This window comes from Eulemur rufifrons, chromosome 15 (genome assembly GCF_041146395.1).
Source record: "Eulemur rufifrons isolate Redbay chromosome 15, OSU_ERuf_1, whole genome shotgun sequence".
NCBI lineage: Eukaryota > Metazoa > Chordata > Mammalia > Primates > Lemuridae > Eulemur > Eulemur rufifrons.
In genome coordinates this window covers 92,459,573-92,482,982 of record NC_090997.1, presented here as the reverse complement: position 1 = coordinate 92,482,982, position 23,410 = coordinate 92,459,573, and positions in this window count along the sequence as shown.

Genomic DNA, 23,410 nt, shown 5'->3' with positions numbered 1-23,410 from the left:
GGTCTTCAGTTTTTTCTTTATTCAGCTTGTTTTGGTTTTCACTTTCTTTTTGTCTTAATGCAAAAGACTATGATCATTAATTTGAGACCTTCTTTTCTTATGTTAGTTTTTAATGCTGTAATATATCCTTTAAGAACTGCTTTAGCTGCATGTCACACATTTTGATATTGCATATTTTAGATTTTATTTATTTCAAAATATTTTTTAATTTCCCTTGTGAATTCTTCTTTGACCACAAGTGTTTATAAATGTGTTGTTTAACTTTCAAATATTTGGGGGATTTTCCAGACATCTTTCTGTTATTTTCTAATTTAATTCCATTGTGTTCAGAAAATCACACTTTTTCTAGTTTCAGTCTTTTAAAATTCATTTAGAATTATATTATGGCACATAACATGGTATATTTGGGTAAATATTCCACACGAATTTCAAATGAATATGTATTCTGCTATTGTTTGTTGAAGTGCTCTATTAATGACAATTTGGTTATATGGTTTGATGTTGTTCATGTCTTCAAAACTGTCATCAATTTTTATATGTTTTGTTCTATTAATTATTTACATAGGGATATTGAAATGTTCAACTATCATTGTGGATTTGAAACTTCTCTCAGTTCTATCTGTTTTTGCTTTATTTTTGAAGCTCTGTTATTAGGTCATAATATACATTTAGAAATTTTATGTGATTTTGATAAACTGAATTGTTTTTTATAACAGAGTATCCCTCTTTGTCCTATTTTTTCCTCTGCAATATGCTTCTCTAATGTTCTTTATTTCCTTATTTTTATTAATATTTTCATGTTATATATTTTCTATTCTTTTACTTCATGTCTTTATGTTTAAAGTGAGTTTTTTTTTAAGAGCGCTTATAGCTGGATTTTGCTTTTTTATTAAATCTAAAAATTTGCACCTTTCAATTGGAATGTTTAGGCTATGTGATTATTGATAAAATTTTGATTATTTATCATACTACTGTTTGTTTTCTATTTGATACATTTGTTCCTACCCTTTCCATTTCTTGCCTTCTTACGGATTTAGTATTTTTTATGATTCTTTTTTTGCTCCATTGTTGGCTTATTAGCTACGCAGTTTTAAAAATGGTTGTTGCTCTGGGAGTTACTATATAACTCATCACTATCTACTCTCAAATAATATTTAGCATTTCATGTGTTGAGTACGAAACATAGACCATTATACTTTCATTTTATTCCTACAGTATTTGTGCTATTGTTGTCATGTATTTTACTTAGACATAGGTAAAAAAAAAAGCTCACAAAATAGCTTTATTTGCTTTAAATCATTAATTATCTTTTAAATAAATAACTTAATAAAAATGAGAAAAAATGTTTTTATTTATCTATACATTTACCGTTTTCTCTGTTATTTATTTATTCCTTTGAGTAGACCTAAATTTTCATGTAGTATCATTTCCTTTTACTGGAAGAATTTCCTTTAACATTTCTTAACGTGTTGTTCTGCTGGAGATGAATAATCTTTGCTTTTGTTTATCTGAAAAGGTCTTTATTTCAATTTTCATTTTTGAAATATTTTTGCCAAATATAAAATTCTATGCTGGCATTTTTAATTTCATTACAGTAAATATATCACTCTTTTTTTCTTCTGGCTTGTATAATTTTTGATAAGAAGTTTGCTGTATTCTTTGTTTCTCTATATATAATATGTATTTTTGTCCTCTGACTACTTTTAATATTTTCTATGTTTTTAAAAATTGAATATAATATGCCTTTTTGTTCATATTCATATTCATGAATATATTCATATATTCATGTTTCTTTTGTGCTTTTGCTTGAGGTTCATTGAATTTTTTGGATCTGTGGGTTTAATTTTTCACATTTGGAAATGTTTGGCCATTGTTTCCTCAAATATTTTTCTGATATTACGCATCTCTACTTTCTTTTTGGAAATCTAAGTTCACATGCATTAGATTGTCCACATTCACTGAGATTGTATTTATTTTTTCATTTAAAAAAACTGTAATTTCACTTTTTGTAATTTCTCTTCCTATATTTTCAAGTTCACTTGTCTTTTATTCAGCAGTCTGTAATCTGTTGCTAATTTCACTCAGTATATTCATATATTTAATTCAGGTGGGTTTTTTTTCTCATATTTAGAAATTTGATTTGAGTCTTTGAAAAACACCTTCCATTTCTTTCCTTATACATATATTTTCTTCTAACTTCTTGAACATGTGGATTACATTTTTAATAGTTACCCCAATATTCTTATCTGTTAATTATATCATCTGCCTTATTTTTGGGTCTCTTTTTATTGATTGGTTTTTCTCCTGTTATGAATGCTATTTTCTGCTTCTTTGCATAATTGGTCATTTTTTATTAGATGCTAGATGTTGTAAATTTTACATTATTGCATGCTGAATTTTGTTGTATCTCTTTACATGTTGGACTTTGCTTCGAGGTTCAGTTAGGTTTACTTGGAATAGGATCATTTCAAGCTTGCCTTTAAGATTTGTTATGATGAGTCCAGAGCAGCTTTTACTCTTGGATTAATTTGTCCCCACTACTGACACTAAAGAATAGCCTAGGCCGGGCGCGGTGGCTCACGCCTGTAATCCTAGCTCTCTGGGAGGCCGAGGTGGGCGGATCGTTTGAGCTCAGGAGTTCGAGACCAGCCTGAGCAAGAGCGAGACCCCATCTCTACTAAAAATAGAAAGAATTATATGGACAGCTAAAAATATATATAGAAAAAAATTAGCCGGGCATGGTGGCGCATGCCTGTAGTCCCAGCTACTCGGGAGGCTGAGACAGGAGGATCGCTTGAGCTCAGGAGTTTGAGGTTCCTGTGAGCTAGGCTGATGCCACGGCACTCACTCTAGCCTGGGCAACAGAGTGAGACTCTGTCTCAAAAAAAAAAAAAAAAAAAAAAGAATAGCCTAATGTCTCATGTATTAGGAAATCTTTTTATTCTGGCTGGTGGGAACTCACAGTGTTCCTAGGCCTGTGTGAGATTCAGGTATTGCTTCTCCTACTCTGTTCCAGTGATTCTTTTCCTGCTTCCTTTCTCAAATGCGTGTGCTGATCAGTACTTAGCTAAATAGTGACGAGCCACCGAGCCACCGAGCCCCCTCTGTATATCTCTGGAGTTCCCTTTGCAGTTTCCTACTTTTCAGTATTTTGTTCCACAAAAGCTAGCTTCTCTAGTTTCTCTTAACTACAAATTCTATCCTCTTGATTCTATAAGACTACTGGGTTCATTTGGGTTCCAAGACTCCATGGCTTGGAAATTCATCTGAGGTTATACATTGAGGCTATAGTGGTATTTACTTCGTAGTCCTCTGTTGCTTATTTCCTAATGTCTAATGAACATTGTCTTCTGTATTTCTTGCAGTTGCCTAGTTGTTTAATGTGGGTAGGTAAATCTGGTCTCTGTTACCCCAACATGGCCAGATGTGGTAGTTCCTCATCTTGTCTTTATGACCTTCAGTCTCTAAATGTACTAACTTACAGCCATAAGTAAATAAATATACTCACCCCAGTGTCATTGTGCTTAAATTCAAATCCGATTTCTTTACTAATAGCTCTGTGATCTTTGGGTAAATAGATCCACCTGTCTGGACTTAAGTCCCTTTATGTAAGGAAGTGGTTGAACGTGATACTTTCCAGATCACCTTCGTGTGATTCTATAGCTACTCCTAAGCAGACCCCCGTTCTTAGGATGCAACTGTTACATGGCTCTAGAAGACAACCTTGTCAGTCAGAGAGGACAGGTTATGTGATGGCTGATGTTGGAGCGTCTCTAAAGAAGATGCCACAGAGCAGGCCACAAAATAAAGTCCTTTGCTCTAACCATCTGGGCAAAGGCCAAAACTTTCCAGGTCATCAGTTTTCACAATTCAGCCCCAGAAGATGCTGTTCACATTAATACCTATGTGTGTTATTTCCTGGAGTTTTTCAACACACCCTTAATGTAGTACATAGCAGACCTAAAAACATCATGCTTCCATTAAGCAAAATACTTATTAAGCTGGTTAGAGCTTGGGCTGCAAAACTGGAGGACAACTCCCAGCTCAATAAACACATAGCTCCCTAGAAATGCATCCTTCTTGTTCCCTCTGGAGTAATCAATCAGCCATACTCAAGAGAATCACTGAAGAGAAAAAGTTAAAGTTCAGAAAGGGCCACTCTCTGGAAGGGCTAGGGGGAGATCTGAAATAATTGTCTGCTTCTCTGGAAGAGTAAACATTGTGTAAGATTATCACAGGCCTTAGAGCTAGGTGGTACAGAGTTCAATTTTGGCTCTGCTTCTTTGTAGCAATGTGATCTTAACTGCTCTATATCTGTTTCCTCATTTGTCATTTGGGTATAAACATAGTACTTTCAACTTGATGTAATTGTTATATAATATATACACTATAACTTGATATAGTTGTTGGAAGGAATATATAATGGAATACATAAATGAGTTAAAACATACATAAAGGAATGAAGAAATACATAAAATGAGTTAACATATAGAGTGAAACTCTTTATATATAAAGCGTATCTGGTACTCAGGAAACCTCAAATGTTGGCCATTTTATAATTGCCTTTATTTAAAACTGCTGATAGACTGTTAGGTGGGTCTTGTGTAACCTCAGAAAATAAAGAAGCTTTTCCTTGATTGCATCTGTTTCAGTTTCTTTTACCTTTATTGTCTGTACAGGGCTCTACTATTGGCTAAGCTTCCAAGCTGCAAAATTGAATTTTTCAAATAATCTCCCATAATTGCTGAAGATGGTTCTCCTACCAGGAACATGTGCATTTTTATAGGGGACTCTGGAAGATAACAAAAACTTCCTAGTTCTAATCAATTAATTGCTTTCTCAGGCGATTCAGGCTGGGCTGCTATGTCACCCATCTCCAGGGGGTGCCATACATGACAGCCAATGAAGGAAATAATTTGGAGCAGTGGTTTTCAAACCTTGCTCACTGGAATCTCTGGATTATGGTGAGGATACAGAGAGAAATCCAAGGCCTTTCATTTCTCCCTATGACATGTAGATAATTTTACCCTATTTCCATGTTTGACATCTGTCTACTTTAAAAAGAAGATTTGAAATTCACATGTTTAGGGTAGGATAGTTTTTCAAACCCTGTTTTAGTTTTTTTTTTTTTTTTAATGAATGAATGGAATGGACAGACTACATGGGAAATATATTTTCACCAGTAGGTTAATAAAATCCCTGTGGTTTTGACTAAACCCGCCTGATTTAGGATAACACATAGGATCTTCATAATCAAGCACCTTGGTAGTATTTACAATGCACACCTTCACTTCACCTTTGCCAAGTGAACTGAACTCCATGAAGCTCAGTAAAACCCAAGTGTCATACCATGATTGACACACTGACTATTGAAACAGCCGAATTCCTCAAATGCCAAACGTCTCTTGAATTTCCTATCCACAAATCCAAAGGGGATTTGCATAAAACTATTTTTCTGATTATAGAAACAATAGAGCAAAATCTCTTACATTTTCTCCACCCTCTACTTTTGTCCTTTGGTTTCTTACCTTTCAATTTTTTTTCCCCCTGCATTCACACAATACACACCTTTGAATGTTTAAATGTCATTCACTATCAGAACTGGAAGAGGCCTTACAAAGACCATCTTGAGCAACCTCCTACCAGGGAAGAAATTTCTCTTTATCATCTGTCATAGAATCCTACATTTTGAAATGCTATAAATGGAAACATATTGTAAAATTTCTTTAAGATACAGAGCACATCCTATAGAGACTGGCACCTGAAAATTGCCTGAGTTAAGTTACATAAAATGCCCGAGGTAGTGTAAGGTAAAGGTTGGGTCCTCAAGTAAAAGTGACAGGATGTATCAGCCATGGCAGGATTGCTGGGTGCAAAGGCTGCTGATGCCACAGCTATTTTCTTCCTGATCAAAAGCCTTATTTCCCCTCCTGTGAGTAGATCTAATCCCCATCCACTTTTCTCATCCAACCAATTATGTTTACTGCTTCTGATATTTTCTCTGCTTCACTGGCCCCTGGTCATTAACTGGAATCATTAACACCAAACACAGTAAGCTTCATTAATTCATATCTGGGGATGGCTGGGCAAAAGAGCTGAGTAGGTCATTGTGCTTTCAAGATGGGAAGAGATCACAAACTGGATGTGATTCCCCAACCTTGGTTGACCCTTTAAAAGGATTAGTGTTCCATAAATTGTTAATAGGTATTCCAAGAAAGAGGGTTCTATAGTCAAACATGTTTGGCAAAGCTACATTCTACATGTATATATTTATTTTTTTACTGTTAAAAATGACCAAAACTCATCTTGAACAAATTTAAGCAGCAGAAGTAAAAAAGGAGTAAGGGGTAATTATTTTGGCCAAAAAAACTGGGAATTCCAGAGGGGGAGCTGCCCTTAGGGAGTCTGCCAAGAAGCCCAGTAATGCCATGAGGTGGTCTTTCTGTCTCTTCACAGACACTCCCACCCCTGAATCTTTTAGCTGTGCTGGTATCTGTGAATTTTGTAATTTTCTGGTGTTGATGACTTTCTACCATGCAATGAGATGATGGTGGTCATGGGGCATAGAGAGGAACATGTTTACAGAGATATTAAGGTTAAGACCATCTCAGTTTACTGACCTCCTAGATGAAACAGAGCCTTTCCAATCAGGAATGTGTATGTAAAACCCCAGAGCAGGCTCTCGTTTGTCTGATTTGAATTATAGTCTAAACCTTAAACCATAGCCAGCATAACTAGGGGGTTGTGATTTGCCAGGATTTGGTTCCAAGGCTATGCTCTGTCACCAGGGCATCAGCTTATTATGATTAGAAACTTTACCAGGATTGGGTAGGGAAGATAAGGGGGACTCATCAGAGGAAAGTGGCTGTATGTGACAGAAGTGGGAGAAGGGATGCTGTGCCCATGAAAGAGGAGATGTCTCTAAATACCTTTGCACAGTGCACCTGGGGACATTTAAAAACCACTGATGTCCGAGTCTCACCCTTAGTGATTCTGATTTAGTTTACCTGGCAGGTAGCCCAGGAACTGGGGTTTTAAAAAGTCTCCCCATTGATTCTAATGTGCAGCCAAAGCTGAGGACCCCTTGCCCATTTCCTTTTCCAGGTCATCCTTTGACACATTATCGAAGATTAATCCTTCTGAATCTCAGTCCTCTGCTCTAACTAAACAAAGCCCGAATTCCAAATGAGTGTATTCAAGACTCACTGAAATCGGATTCCAACTTCCGTTTCCACTCTCATTTCACTGCTATTTTGTTCATACCCTGTGCTCAGTAAATGTGAGATGTCTACCGGTGTCCAAGCATCTGTAAAACACCTGTAGTTGCCTATTGGTGATGATCCCATTTCTTCAACTTAGAACAGAGCTGTCCAACAGACTTTTTGTGATGGTAAAAATGTTCTTCTGTGCTGCCCAATATGGTAGCCATCAGTGACATGTGGCTACTGAGCACTTCAAAGGTGCTGAATTGTTAATTTTATTTCAGCTTAATTTAAATAGTCAGGTGCGGCTAATGGCTACGGTCCTTTTCATAGGGCAGACAGAATGTTTTATCCAGTGTGTCTCTATTAACATTCTGTTGAGATTTTCAAGGTCCATGGTGCGTAACCCCCTATCCTGATAATTTCCCTGATGCCACCACTAGAGAACTCTTCCTCTTGTTAATTACTGAGCACTCTATTTGGACCCTAGATGTGGTACTTATCTATTAATATACTGCCCCATATTACTTTTTCTATTACTCCTGCCTGCCCCCTCCCCTGATACTAGAAATTCCTGAATGAAGGAACTGATTAGAAGGCTTATGTTTAATAAAACCCTATAAACATTTGTTAAATAAATGCAGGCAAAATGACACCAACCTTAAATGTCTGTACATACTTACGCATTGCAGAATCACAAAGGCACACATGTTACTATGCAATGGATACACACACATGGAGGTTCATATGTTCAAAAGTGTTGCCGGTTAGATGGGAAGGCACGTGCCCTGGGTGTGTGAGAGAAACTGGGTAAGTAGAATAGGTAGGAAGGGATGACTAATCTGTGCAGTGACCACAGGGCGCTTGCCTATTTTATTTGGCTTGGAGGCAAAAATAATTTTGGAGATCGGATGTACAAATGATTTTTATTAAAGTCAATGAGGAGACATGGCTACTCATATATATTCTAAATTAGTAGTTCACGAAGAATTCTGGGATCTTCCCTGGTAAGGTAGTTATAAATTCATCCTGACCCACCCTTTTTTCCAGAACTAGTTTGCAAAATGATGAACTCTCACTTCCTTAATTTTCTGCGGCTGCTACTGTTGCTGGGGAAATGTCACTGCTGGAGAATAGAAGACTATTATTCCAAAGAGTATTTGAGACTGACTGAATCAGGTCTGAAACATTATTGAAGTGGTAAGATAAACTCAACTACTTTCTGAGAAAAGAGAAGTTCTTTTTAAAAAAAATGTGCTCCCTTCTGAATTATGGGCAAATGTCACCGACTCATTTTCAACGAAATTTTATGTATTAACAGGGAGGAGGTGGGACGAGGCTCTGAGCTGCTCCTGGGAGCTCAGCAGCTGAGGTTTGTTTCCCCTGAGATCAAGGGTAATGGAAGCAGCTGAGGCTGGAGGTCATTAACATTTTGAGAACACTGCAAACCAACACTGTGTAATGTTGTGACATTTCATCCCAAGACATTTAATCTCTTTTAATCAGTGTTTATGTTGGCAATACTTCATAGTTATTTGCTTTCACATAAAAATGGAACAGTTCAGCATGTCATTAACATAAGGCTAATTTACTGTTACCCATTGCAATTGTTTCTAGAGCTTTATCTCACTTCCTCTTTCCTTCTCTCCCTTCTTCCCTTCTTTCTTTCTCCTTCCTTTTTTCCTCTTTATTGCTTTTGAACTTTCCTTTCATTCATGCTATTTTGAAAGCACCTCTGATTTTTCCCTTTGCTGATATTCTTCCTGGCCAGTTGGTTGTTTGGGGTTCTCATACCCTCTTCTTAGTAAACTTTAAGTGTAGAATCTGGAAGAGAAACAATCTCACCTCTCTGACTAATGCTCGGGGTCCCCATTGTCCTTGATTAGGGACAACTTCTCCTTTTACTGTTCATCCCGGATGGCTCAGCCATACATGATTTTCCCTCTTCCCCGCCTTCCTTCTCTCTGCGGCTGAGGATAATGCTGAAAGCTTCTGGCATCTGCCTTCCTGCTGCAATATCTCTTTCCTCCTTGTGTGCCAGGTAACATACTTCATCTTATTTAAAGTTACTTAAGTTTTCTTCCCCGCAAAACCTTTTTGTTAAATGCAGAACTGATAATTGTTGATTATTTTATACCAGAGAAATAATATAGTCCTTAGTGTAAAAAAGTGGTTGTACATTTCAATCCATGAACTAGGTGTAATTTTCTTTATTTTAAATAAATGGACATAATTTCTATCCTAACTCTCTTGTTTTGCCAAGTGGTCAAAACCTAATCTCAGTTTAGGGCAAAGTTTCTGAACCTTGACACTATTAACATTTTGGGCTGGGTAATTCTTTGTTTGGGGGAGCTGTCCTGTGCACTGTAGAACATTTGGTGGCATCCCTGACCTGTGCCCACCAGATACCAGCAGCGGCCCCCGTCATAACTACCAAACGTATCTCCTGACATCGCCAAATGTCTGCTGAGGGGCAAGGTATCTCCCTGTTTTGGACCACTGGTTTAGTGGAGTGCCTCTCTCTTTGTGTGGGGTTTGCTTATGATCTAGGACAGAGACTTAAGGGTAGAGGGAGGCCTGTCCTTGACATCATTCTGTATCTACACAGGTGCATCTGACGGGGTCCCAATCTCACCAGTGACTTTAAGCCATGATGCATTTACCTTGATCTAAGGGCTCAGAGCAGCTGTCTCTGCTGTGCTCTCAGCTGGGGCTATGACATGCTTCCTGTGGCCCCAGGACTTTCTGCAGTGCCATTCTAGGGAGCCAGGCTTAGGGACTTGCTGGCTCCAGGCTCTCCTCTGGGCTAGGGACCTGGCTCTGTCTAGTGAAAACTCTAAAAAACTGTATTAAAAAGCTACAAATATTAAAAATATAGATGAAACAGAAAAAAAATAGCATAAAATTGATTCAAGAAGGAATAGAAAACTTGAATAGATTCATAACCATAAAAGAAATTGAATTAATAGTTAAAAATCTTCCCATAAGGAAAATGCAAGATCAAGATAGTTTTTGAGTGAAAGTTATAAAATATATAAGGAATGAATATCTTCAATTTTGTATAAATTCTTCCAGAACATAGCAAAAAAGGAGACACACTTTCAACACATTCTATAAGGCTAGTCTAATGGTAACATCAAATTCAAACAAAGGCAATGCAAGAAAGAATGATTATAGGTGAGTTCCATTAACTAAAACATGTGCAGAATCATAAATGCAGTATTACCATGTGAAATCCAACAGTGTATTAAAAAATATAAGGTATTATTGTTAATTTGTATATCTCCCAGGCAGGCAAAAGTGTTTTAATATCAGACAATATAGGTACTATATTAACAGATTAATGGGAAAATGATCTTTTTATTCACAGCAAAACATTTGATGAAATTCATTCACAATAAAAACTCCTGAAATTTCAGAATAGAAGGCATCTGTTCTAATCTGACAAATGAATCTATCAAAAGTATACAGTAAACACTATACTTAATAATGAAATACTGAAAATAAAAATAACATGATTGACTACCATCCCTGTTTTTATTTAGTAATGTTCTTGACATTCTAAGTTGTACATTCAAGAAGGAAACATAATCTAAAATGATCAGAAAGGAAGAAATAAAACTATCATTACTTTTGTACATAATAAACCCCAAATAAGATTCGGGAAAATTTTTAGAAATAATGCAAGTTTAACCAGGTTCTTAGGTGTACGATCAATATCTAAAAATAGCAATAGAGTTTAAAATCAATTAAACAGATAACATTTAGCATTATAAAACACAACGTATAGGAATAAATCAAACAAGAGATGTGCAAACTTTATTGAAAAACTAAAAAACTTTATTAAAAGACATTAAAGACTGTATGTGTGTGTGTAAAACTAAATATATAATATCTTCATGAGACTAAATAAAGATGGCAATTATGATCTATAGATTGATCTATACATTAATCAAAATACCTATTGTATTTCTCGTGAAACTTTCTGAACCAAAGCTAAAATTTTATGGACGATTGAATGTCCAAGGGAAGATAATCTTGAAGAAGAACACAATGTAAGGACTCACTATACCAGATGTCAAGATTTACTATAAAGTTGCGTTAAGACAGTGTTGAAATAACACAGACAGGGACAAATAGGGCAATAGAAGAGAAGAGAGCTCTTGAAGACACCCACATGTATATGAAAACTTGATGCATGACAGCAGTGACACTGTAGGTCAGCAAGGAAAAGATGAGCTGTTTAGTAAGTGGTGCTGTGACCATTTGTAATCCATCAGGAAGAAAGGAAAATGGTATTGCTATCTCCGAACAAACTGAGGTAAATGAGAAAGGAATAATAATACTTTAGAACCAGCTCAGCACACTATTCTACAAAGGCCCAGATAGTAAATATTTTTTGGCTTTGTGGGCTATGTGGTCACAACTATTAACTCTGTCACTTGTAGTGTGAAGACAGCATAGATATTATGTAAAAGAATTGGTGTGGCTTGTGTTCCAATAAACTGTATTTGCAAACACAAGCAGTTGTCTTCAGGCTGTAGTTTGCTGAATTCTGCTTAAAAGGCAATACAAGAGAGTATCTGTAATCTCAGGATAGAGAAAGACTTTTAAAGAGAGAAGACAGTACACAGTTGACAGGAAACATTGATAAGTTCAGCAACACTTAAAAGAAGAATTTCTGTTTATCGAAAGATTCCAAAAAGAAAAATACAAAGCCCCAAACTGGGAGGAGATACTTGCAACACAGAAAAAGATTGAGACTTAATACTCAGAACATATAAAGAAGTCTGATGAATCAAAGGGCAATTTTATTTATTTATTTATTTTTAATTTCAGAATATAATGGGGGTATAAATATTTTGGTTACATATAATGCCTTTGCCTTGCCCAGGCCAGAGCTACAAGCATGACCTTCCCCCACACAGTGCATTCTGAACCCATTAGTTGTGACTTTACCCACCCCCCGCATCCCCCTCCCATCTGACTGGCACCTGATGAATATTACTTCCATGTGAGCACCTTAGTGTTGCTCAGTTAGTACCAATTTGATGGCGAATACATATGGTGCTTGTTTTTACATTCTTGTGATACTTCACTTTGAAGGATGGGCTCCAGCTCTATCCAGGATAATATAAGAGGTGCTAGTTCACCATTGTGTTTTGGTATACATATACTACATTTTATTATTCCACTCATGGATTGATGGGTACTTGGGTTATTTCCATATCTTTGCAATTGTAAATTGTGCTTCCATAAACATTCAAGTGCAGATGTCTTTATTATAGAATGTCTTTTTTTCCTTTGGGTAGATGCCTAGTAGTGGGATTATTGGATCAAATGGTATTTCTATTTTTAATTCTTTGAGATATCTCCAAATTAATTTCCACAGGGTTTGAACTAATTTGTAGTCCCACCAGCAGTGTAAGAGTATTCATTCCTATCTCTCCACATCCACACCAGCATTTGTTGTTTTGGGACTTTTTGATAAAGGCCATTCTCACTGGAGTTAGGTGATATCTCATTGCAGTTTTGATTTGCATTTTAAACGGAAATTTAAACAACCCACTAGAAAAGTGTGCAAAAGATATGAACAGGTATTTCACAGATGGGGAAACACAATGGGCATTAATTATGTAAAATAATAAACCTCATTTTGGTAGTGCAATTTAAAAGCATAATGGATTACCATTACACACCTAATCTATTGAGAAATATACAAACTCTGACCATATGTAATAATGGCAAATGTACGAATCAAGGGAAGCTCTTAAATGGTACTGGTGAGGTGCACACAAGGTACAACCACTTTGAATGAGTCGGCACTATTTTGTAAAGTTGAACATGCACATATTCCATAACTCAGCAATTCTGCTGCATATATTATGTAACACAAATACTTGCTCATGTATCCAAAATATAGGTATAAGAATATTTGTATCAGCATCATAATAGCAATGAATTGGCAAAACATACTGTCTTTAGGAAAATGGATGAATAAAAATTATAGAATATTCGTAAACTGGAACATCTATTCAGCAGTGAAGATGAACTACAACAATGTGCATCAACGTGGGTGAATGTTAAGAGGTAATATTGAGCCAGGTGCAGTAGCTCTGCCTGTAGTCCCAGTCACTCTGGAGGCTAAGGCAGGAGGATTGCTTGAGCTCAGGCGTTTGAGGCTGCAGTGAGCTATGATCTTGCCACTGCACTCCAGCCTGGGCAACAGAATGAGATCCTGTCTTTCTTAAATAATAATAATAGTAATAACAACAATATTGAGTAAATAAAACAAGACATAAAAGAATAAATATAAGATAAACACTTTAAAGCAAAAAAAAGCAAAGCTGTAATTAAAAATTAAAACTTAGGCTAGTGGGCCCTACTGGTACAGAGTGAGTGAGGAAGGAGGGAAGAATGATGAATGGTATTGATAATATTTGTGTTTTTGCTATCCCTTTTATGTTTATAACTTGCATATGTCACACACATTCCTTTTGCATATCAAATACTCCAAAATAAAAAAATCCAAAGCAAGTATCCCTTCTCTCTGTTAAATTGACACAAATTTGTCAATATTTTTTCTCCTAATATCCTAAAACAGTCTCTCCTGTCTTAAAAATCACTTTCTGTCCTCTTTACCCACCTTTTGTCCTTATTGTGCTTATTTTTATCCAAATCATATTGTTTTATATTGTATTGTTTAGCGTACTTTTTTTTACCTGTGTTCTCCACTTGATGGTAAGGTCCATGTGACCCTGGTTTCCCAGTTACCTCCATCCTATTTATTTCTGCATTTCTTGGCTCTGCCCTGTGATCTCCCATGCTGAAGACTTTATCACCCCACCTCCCTTACTCTCGTATTTCCAGCTGGGTTTGTCCAAGGGAAGGCGTGGCAGGAGACTAGAGTGTGGGAGGAGAGAGGTTGGGATATGTCTTTCCTTAACGTTCTTGTCTTTGAACAGTACCTGCAACCCTCAGGACCTCCTCCAGGCAGCTCTTCCTCCGTGTCTCAAAGTCTCACTGGTTTCTGTAACATTATGTACCCCTCGCCCCTTCAACATTAGGTGTGCTGGTAGCTTCTCACTGTTGCTGGTCTTGGGGTACCTCAACCTCCCTTGTTTATGTCCTAAGTATTTCTCAACATATATAAATAGCTCTTTCATCAAAACCATTTCATTTGTTGCATCTGGGGTAAATTTCGATTCCTACCAGAATCTTGGTCTGTCTCATTCACCACTGTTTCCTTAACATCTAGAATAAGATTTAACACAGTAGGAACCAAAAAAAAAAAAAAAAGAAAAAAAAAGGGAGAAATTGAAGAGCTCATGGTCACTAAATACAATCACCACGTGATTCTGCTCCACTAGCAGCAGTTGATTAGGTTAAGTTAAGGTTGGGAAATTGACTCAAAGACAATGCCTTCACCTACTGGCTAGCAGCAGCCCAGGAGGTGGTTTGGCATAAGAGCTTTGCCAAAACAAAATGATAGTGACTAAATAACAGCTGATTCTCTTCCTTGGAAAATTTGAATGACAAATACAAGGAAAGTGTTCCAGTTGGTAGTGAAGGCTGATGTTAAAAAAGATATAGAAGACAAGTAACAGAGACTATAAGATGGCAGTGGTTATGAGAGGCTATAAATATGAACAGGCTATGGGTACATTCAAGTTCAAAGTACAGATGTCATGACTAAGCAGAAACTGAAAGATATGCAGCAGTAGAGATAGAGAAGTTTGCTGAGTCACCATATTGGCAAGAGATAGTCTACAGAGTGACAAGTTAATGTTGGTAGTAAAATGACTTTAGACCCTAAATCATCTTTCCTCTCCTTTGACATCCAGGCTATACCTGTTATGGGACTAGAAAGGATTCTCCTTTTTTTCTCCATATGTATTTTTGTAATAAACTTCTCATTATCTGAGGTTCTAGCAAATATAGAAAGTTAGTGGAAAATCAAAGCTCTGGCCCCCAGTGTGGTATTTTTCTCCTATATCACTGATATTACATTATCAATCAAATTTTAATCCTATTTATGATTTTTGCTTATTCTAGCTTAGTTTAGGGTAAGTTAAAAACCCCATTCTTTGATAGCTTTACCATACAATGATTGCTGTCTAATTTTTCTTCCCTTTCACATTACGTCTGAGTTTTGGAGAACATTGACAGCAACCAGAAAGGTAATCCACAAGGTAAGCCCAAATTTGCCCAAACTTCATTATATGTATTTTTACAGGTGATCTAACTTATAAGGGGAAAACAGAAAAATATAAATGTCTGGGGATGACAATGAGGAGGAGGACATAAAAGATTAGTAATTTTATTCTTCCTAATATCCCAAATCTGGAACAGAACTTCTCTGAGAACAAAGGCTCAGGAGGAACATCAGCTTGAGGAGGGAACAAGACAGAGAATGAAGTGATAACCCACAGAGAGGGAGAGGACAGATAGCAGCAGCCTCAGGGGTGTGCAAAGAGCAGCCTGGCGTTGAGGAACACATTCTTCTGGAGAACGGATTTATAAACTGGTGATTAGTATGAGAGGAATATAGGGGGTGTCATTTATCTGAAATGCCCCAAAGCCCTTGACAGAGCATTTTCCTGAAGACTCCTTTACAAAAAGTGAACTCAAATTGTTTTGAACATTGGCTGATGAGTCCAAAAAAAAAAAAAGATAAATAGCAAATGCATCCAGTTCTAGTGAAGTACCTGAAAATGACAAAGGAATTGATGTCAATTTTAAGTCTTCATCTCACATTTTTGAAAGTTACCTGAAAGTAGTTTTCTAAAAAATATGTGATGACTCAGACTTACTGTGTGCTCAATACTGAGTTAAGTACCTTGCATTCTGAGCCAAAATGAGGAAGGATTTTGTGCTGCTTCTGGTGCAAGAGATGGGAACAAACATGACTGACTCTTAGTGAGCATATAATTCAATGGTAGGAATGGAATGTTAACGCCCTAGGTGTATTAGTTGTGGGCTTTCATGAGTTAAGTGGAATCTGTTAACTAGAGTTCAGTCTGGAAAACTTCTATTGTTTTGTGATTATAATTATATGATTAACAAATAATATCAAAATAACTAATATAGTCTGAAAGGGTAAACACAACACATCCAGAAGAGCTTCCAATAAATATTTGGGCTACAAAGGACCGGACACTCTGGATCACCTTCTGATCTTAATTTTGGGGTATGACTATGACTATGACTTTCAGATGAAGGAGAACAGCCATTGTTTGTCAATCAAGATCCTTTATGCACTATTCATTTAAGATAATGTTGACTTTAAAAAATGGTAATTGAAAATGGTTTTCTGGGGCAAATGGGAGAAGTGTAAAATTCAAATAGTCTTGTGAAATTCACAATCATTTACACTGGGATGCTAATGATGTTAAGGAAAATAACTTTTGCATTATAGCACATTTAAAGGATTTTCAGGAACATTATCTCATTTGAGCTTCACACCCCTGTGAGCTCAGTACTATAGAGAAAGTCACTACCCTAGTTTCAAAGAAGAGGGAGCTGAGGCCCCAGGAGATTAAGTGATTTGTCCAAGGTTTTATAACATGAATACACAACCATAACTCAAATCACATCACTTCAAATTTTGTTTCTCCCTATTACAGCGTGTTGTACAACTAAACATCTTGAGCAACAAAGCTCAACAGGGAACAAAGCGATGCGTTGTTATTATTTTTCCCTTAACTCTATTACCATGTGACTGTACAGGTTTCTCTTCCTTGCTAGACTGAGCTACAGGAGAACAGAGTTCAGCTCCGTTTTGCATGACAGCCCTCCTCATCTATGCATGTCTGGGGACATATTAATTTGGCTGAGCTGAATTCTAAAAGATGAAGCTTTACCCATTTTAGGAATAAGAATACATTTTAAGAGCATGTTGTATTATTTCTAAACAAAATTTGGTATTTTGTGAAAATAGAAAGAAGAAAAAACTTGGAGATTTGGAAAGGGAGAATAATCAGTGTCTTTTCAAAAGTACCGCAGGATATAGTTCATGTTATGAAAATGATTCTCACATTCTTAGTTCTTACATGTACTTATTAAGTCAATGATTTTTCTATTTTTAACTCACTATTTTATTCTTTATTTTCATTACTTTCTTCATGCTGATTCCTTTGTGTGTTACCCTTTTTTCTAATTACTTCATTTGAATATTCTTTTTTTTAAATACTGAAAGTAAAAGGTTTTAAATTGTCTGAATATAGATTTGATATGTCTTATCAGCTTTTTTAAAATTAAAAATTACTTTTTTTCCCCTGATTATAAAATTCATTCAATACAGAAAAACATGAACAAGAAAGTGAGAATCACCCACATTCTCAGCAGGAGAGCAGGAATCTGCAAACTACACCCCACAAGCCAGCTCCAGCTCACTGTATATTTTTGCAAAAAAAAAATTTTATTGGAACATTGCCATGCCCCTTTTTTTACACAATGTTTATGACAGCTTTTGTGTTGTGGTGGCAGAGGGGAATAGTTGTGACAGAGACCAAAGGGCCGGCAAAGCCCCAGATATTTACCATCTAGCCCTTTACAGAAAAAAAATGTGCTGATTCTTGACTTAGAGAAAAACCAGTAATATTTTGGTCTATCTCAACAGGTTTATTTTTGATATCAAAATATTGATCAGTCTATCTATCTTTCTATCTATCTTGGTGCAAATATTGTCAGTAGTTTCCTAATGTCAATTTCCCCCCTTAATTCTAATTTTTAAAACATTGACTGTTTGAGGGAATCCAATACTTAGGTAAAAATGCTTAATTTTCTAGACTTCCTTCAGTTAAGTGATGTTGGGATATAGTTCTAAACAATGAGGTTTCATCAGTAACTGATTTCTACAGAGCATACAAATTAAACAGCTTAAATAATAATTTAAAATTTTGTTTAAGATTTCTGAGCACTTCTGCTGGTCTGGGCTGGTCTCGGTTGACGACGGCGGGCACACTGGTGTGTCTGTGGTCAGCTGGTGGCTGGGGAGCCCTCTGGGGGATTACTCAGCTCTTCCCCACCTGCCTTTTGCATCCCTCCAGGTGCTTAGCTGGGCATGTTTTTGTGGCAGTGCCTGTGGTCCAAGAGAGAAAGCAGAAATGTGCAAGTTCATTTTCAAGTCTCTGCTGCACCACGTTTGCTACTGCCCAGTGGTCAAATCAAGGTACAAGGCCAAACTTGCAGTCACAACCACAGAGCATGAATATGAAAGGCATGAGAAATTCAGTCCACAAATGCAATTAATTTAGCAGATAAACATAGGTGAAAGTCCATGGACAGGGCATCCCTGCCCTAATAAAAAGAGAAAGTATTTCTGCTGCCTAAAATAGAGATGTGAAGTCTGGTGGTGTGGTCACCATCTTTTGCCTTTAGGGTGACAAATGTAAGGACCAAGGCGTATTTATCTGTTTAATTATGGTAGAGCAGAAAGATAGAAAGATCCTACATTCCTAATAGTTTCTTTGAGCCACTTCAGCAGTTATGGAATAAGATGATTGTAGTATGAGCCAAATAAACCCTACCTGATTTAGCTACTAAAGGAAAGTTCCTGAATATTGCCAAATATTTTTCAGTCAATAATATGTTGATAGCATTTCTCAATAGTACATATAAATCTAGTTCATTTTCAAAAATAGCTTCTAACATCTGGCTCTACCAAAATTTATTTAGTAAATCTCCTCTTTAAGATATTTAGGTAGATTCTAGATTTTTCTCTATTATTTAATACAAATAGTGCTTTGGTTCATCCTTGCACATATATCTTTGCACACTTCTTCAAGTGTCTCCATAGGGTACATTTTGAAGAATGAACATATTTACTTTACATTGGTAAACATGTGGCAAGAAAATCCTGCAAAGGCCGGGCGCGGTGGCTCACGCCTGTAATCCTAGCACTCTGGGAGGCCGAGGTGGGCGGATCGTTTGAGCTCAGGAGTTCGAGACCAGCCTGAGCAAGAGCGAGACCCCACCTCTACTAAAAAATAGAAAGAAATTATATGGACAGCTAAAAATATATATAGAAAAAATTAGCCGGGCATGGTGGCGCATGCCTGTAGTCCCAGCTACTCGGGAGGCTGAGACAGGAGGATCGCTTGAGCCCAGGAGTTTGAGGTTGCTGTGAGCTAGGCTGACGCCACGGCACTCACTCTAGCCTGGGCAACAGAGTGAGACTCTGTCTCAAAAAAAAAAAAAAAAAAAAAAAAAGAAAATCCTGCAAAAATATTTGGTAAAATTTATTCTCTTATCAAAAATTTGGGGGATGGGCGTGGGGGGAGGGGATGGGTGCATACCTACATGATGAGTGTGATGTGCACTGTCTAGGGAATGGACACACTTGAAGCTCAGACTCGGGAGGATGGGGGCATGGGCAATATATATAACCTGAACTTTTGTACCCCCATAATGAGCTGAAATAAAAAAAAAAAAAGAAACAAGAGAAAGAAAAACAATTTATACCTAAAGCAAGCAGAAGAAAAGAAATAATAAATATCAGAGTAAAAATCAGTAATATTGAAAACAAAAAAAAGAATGGAGAAAAACAATGCAACCAAAGGCTTGTTCCTAGATAGGATCAGCAAAATTAAAAAAAAAAAAAAATTTATGAATGTGCTTATTTTCTCAAAGCTGTTCCAAAATTGGGTTTTGAAAATCTTTAAATATTTGGTCAATCTGTTAAAAATATATCTCATATTTGTTTTAATTGATAATTCTTTGAGTTTTAGTAAGGTTGATCCCTATAATGTACATTTCTTTTATGAATTTCTGTCCATATCTTTTAGTAATTTTTTGACTTGTTCGCTTTTTTCTTATTATTTTGTGTTTGCTCTCTCTGCTGTAATATGATTACTGAGTTTTTGGTGTGTTTGTAAGGTGTATATATGTTCTCCCAGTTTATGGCTTTTTCTTTGTTAATGTATCTTTTCCATGAGGAAGTTCATTTTTGTTCAGAAAAACCTGTGTTTTTCAAAAATAAGGTTTCTAGGTTTTCTTCATGTAGATAAATCCTTTTTAAAACTACACAAATTTTTTTTTCTATATTTTCTTTCCATTTTGTGATTTTTAAATATGTCTAAGTCTTTACTCCATTTAAAATTTGTATGTGTGTATAGTGTGGGTAGAAATATAACTTAATTTTCTTTCAAATAAATGACTATTAGTAAAAGTGGCTTTTGTTTTGTGTGTGTGTGTGCATGTTATCTTAGGCTGGTTATGGTATGAGTCTTATTTTGGCTGTGAAAAAATAATAGGAAGATTTTATCTTTCTCCTCGTGATCTGGAAATGTTTAAATAACTTAAGAATATTTTTAAAGATTTGCAAAGATTTTCTATATAAACCGGCAATTTTAGAAAGTACCTTTATTAGATTTATTGGTTTTGGTTTGTTCGGGTTTTCTTCCCGCCCCCCCCGAATTTCTTTTGATAGTTCACATTTTCCTAGGAAACTACCAGTGTTTAGCTAGTGGTTTGTCTTTCAAAATTATTTTTCCACCCATCTGCAAACAATTTACTTTCATGTAAATTTACTAGTTTCAATTTCTATTTTCTAATTTATTTCTGGTTTTATCTTTATTCACTCTTTCATTTAGCCTTTCTTAGGGGTTTTCTTGTTGCTGGAGTTCTTGAACTGAATACCTTATTTAATTTAATATATTACTATTATTATTTTATTTTTAAAAATTTTTACAGATTTAGGTTTATAAGTGCAGTTTTATTACATGGATATATTGTGTAGTGGTGAGGTCTGGGCTTTTTGTGCATACATTATTGTTTAGCGGTGTGTTTAAGGTTATAAATTTTCTTCCATGTATAGCTTTGACCATATGTCTTAGTTTTGAAAATGAAGTATTAATATTTTCATTTTTATAACTTTTAATTATTATTTTGATTTATTCTTTTAATCATAAATTTTCTGAGATGGAGTATTTACAGTTTTAAGAGATGGGTTGTTTGGGTTACATTTTCATTGTAATAATGTTATTATTTACTAGTTTATTGAATTTTAGATAAAGAAAATTGATCTTCATTATTTTTACTTTTTGGTATCTATTAATATTTTCCTTGAGGGTTAATATATGGGCAAATTTTATAAATAATTTACAGGTACTTTATAGTGAATTGCTTATTTTTATGGCAATAGGCAAAGTATATAATGCCATATATATGCTTTGTGTCACCAGTAAATAGACATAAACATGTATGAGTATTTTATATTACTGTGTTACTCAGTGTAATCCTTGAATTCCCTTTAACTAAATTCCCTGTGATGACGTTGAAGCAGATTCCTGGGCCCCATTGCTAAAGACTCTGTTCGAGTGAGTCTAAAACCCAGAGTCCTCATACAGTGAGCGTGGTTTGTGCTGAGTGGGAGATGGGAGTGGCTCAGAGCAAAGTCCTGTACATTCAGATCTTTTATTTGACGTTTTGTGATTTACTCCGCTCAGCTGACTGTTTAGCAGCAATGCAACTAACTACTTCTTTTTCTTCTTCCCCTTTCTTATCTCCAGACTAGTTCTCTGGGTTAGAGATATTATGACATATTGGCACTGTGTCCTATCTCAATTTTATTAAAAATTTATTTTGGATTCTAGCCATTTCCTAGTTTCACTGGGCATGAAGTTTTTTCTAATATTATTTTGCTGTTCTGGTGGTTTTAAAGAGAGAACATTTGCCTCTGTTTCACCAGTTCTTTTTGAATTTTTTCCTTTAATTCTGCTATTTCTCCTGTTCATCTCAGTCTATAATTTTACCTAATCTCTTATCTGTTGCTTTACAAAGTCTATGTTTCCTTTAATTTTCTCTAGTGCAAAGCATTTTCTGCCTAAAGAGAAATCAATATTCTTAATCTAGTTTCATTATGCTACATTTATTTTCTAATTTTAAATATTCTTCTTGCAGTTTCTCCATTTTCTCTTCTTTCCTATTTTATTTAAACAACACAGGTTTATGTCAGTTTGATCTCCCCCACTCCCCAACAATAATGTGGTTTTATTTTGGGGCTCATGACATATTTCCCAGGGAAATATTAAGATCTTTCCTTTAAAATATATGATGGGCAATTTAGCTTTGTCATACATCAGACAGTTCTCACTTTACATATTCAGCAGCCTGAGAATGGCAGGAGGAAAGTTGAGTTCCTTGTGAGTCACAGTGGATAATCTGATAAAATTCGGTGAAATATTTCTGATGTTTGAATAATTGTAACCGAGTCTAGTTTGGGAAGGTAGAGATTATTCTTTCCTTCCAAGTGATGTAGACAACTGTTATGGAGTCACCTTGTTCAGGGTGAACTAGTCACACTAGTCAGAGGGTGCTTGACAGTAATGGCCCATGGTCCATGCACTTTCAGTCTCAGAAGGCGTATATGTTTTTTCCACCATGGATAGCTGCCCTTGGACTCCACAGCCTGGACTGTTTACTACTATGTTATACCTTCTTTCAACCAATGTTTATTGAATGCTGATGATACAAAGCTCTGAGCTGCAGGACAGCATAATATGATCTCATGGAGACCATGACTTGTTTAGATCTGCAGATAATACATGGGCCTTGCTTATGCAATGTGCTCACTGTCCCCTCACTTTTATGGGCCTTTCAGTGTATTTGCTTGCTGCTATCTCTCCCTGCCTTTCTCTCCCGGACATGCATGTGACACTATAATAGCCAAAAAGCATAGCCAGAGAGAGCAGAAGGAGAATAGAGGTATGAACCATCCACAAATGGAACAATCAACCTCTGGATAACTGAAATTTAATTGAACACTATTATAATTTTTTTGTTCTTTTTTCTAAGAGATTTGTCCAAGACTTTCTAGGAGTAATCTAAAACAGAGTAGTTGTTTTGTTACTTTTGTTATAGGCCTACTCTTTCAGGTACCTGCTAAAGATTGATATGATTATGAAACCATTAATTAATCAAACATTCTGTTCAGGTCTTCCTTTTTTTTTTTTTTTTAACTGCAGTTGACATTTTTCCAGGGTACAGGAAGTATCATGATGCAATTGGCGGAGGGAAGCAAACAGAACATTTTTCTATAACTACTCAGTCAGAGGTCAGTTGCCAGGATTTTTTGTCCATCCCCATGCAGTAAGGTGATTTCTTTTCTCTTGTCTTCAGCTTGACATCAATATGAGACAGCTTAAGCTCCCCTCTGCTGCTTTCTGTGATTGATTTTTGAAGCAGGAGAAGCATCCCTTTCCCTG